Genomic DNA, 1134 nt, shown 5'->3' on the forward strand with positions numbered 1-1134 from the left:
TTTCAGTTGAACCAAACCATTCATTGTGATGTCTAGGCCAGGTCATGTCCATCAGATACTGCAGCTGTGCAGATCCCTTAGCTCAGACAAAGCTTAGATGATTTGGACGTATGAATTGGCATTCCTTTGGTGGAGACATGTTCAAATAGGATCCATACACATGCCAGCACTGACCGAACAAAAATGTGTCTATTAAATGCCTTGCCAGGTCAAATACCTTTCTTTTCTCCAACCTAATGACACTTCCATTTTGTAAACGTCACACCCATGAGTTAGAACACATCAAGATGGTTCCATAAATTGTAACTTTCTGTCATCCTATGTATGTAGACTTTGACCTGAGGCTTAAAAAAACGTTATTGGTTCTGACTTTACATTGAAGAAGCAAACAGACAGCACAGATGGACTGGAGTCTTGAAATCAGGTTTTACAACACAGGATTATAGTCAACCCACATTGTGCGCACGTCGAGAGAGCTTGAAACAACGGTAATGTCCAAGTCGCTAACTGAAATCCATCCTAATAAGGCAAAGCCTGAAACTTTTTTACAATTCTTCTCAAGATATGTCTTGTCTACAGTGTACATTTGTGTTGACACTAGCAAAAGGGTATATCTTCCAGTAGCACTAACAGATAAGTGAAACATATGCCTATAAACTTCAGTATCTTCAGATGAACTATGGCTTAATGATTTGTTATTGTGTGTATCCTATGTGGATAGGTGACTGCTCAACAAGTGAGAATTTGTTTAACACAATCCATCTTTAGTGACCAACGGGTTCTTATTTAAAAAATATGGCTATTGCCATAAGAAATGTGAATGGAATATAAATCAGACAATTATTATTAATTCAAATAAATGCATAAAATATAATAAAATAGTTCCAGAATGTATAGGTTGATCATGTTTGGTATTTTGCTTTGTATCTTGATTCTGAATTAAAGCTGGCCTGCATCTCATTGGTTTGGCCAGTGGTGCCTAATTATTTATTTCCGATTTGTTGGCTAAAATAGTCATTTCAAGCCTTACTCCAAAAATTGTATTTATTCAATTAAGTCCTGTAGACTTCACCATTGCTGCAATATGAAGTAAATTCTGGACTGCATCAACTGTAGACAGAGGGTAATAGGGAG

This window comes from Osmerus eperlanus, chromosome 1, assembly GCF_963692335.1.
Source record: "Osmerus eperlanus chromosome 1, fOsmEpe2.1, whole genome shotgun sequence".
NCBI classification, from domain to species: Eukaryota; Metazoa; Chordata; class Actinopteri; order Osmeriformes; family Osmeridae; genus Osmerus; species Osmerus eperlanus.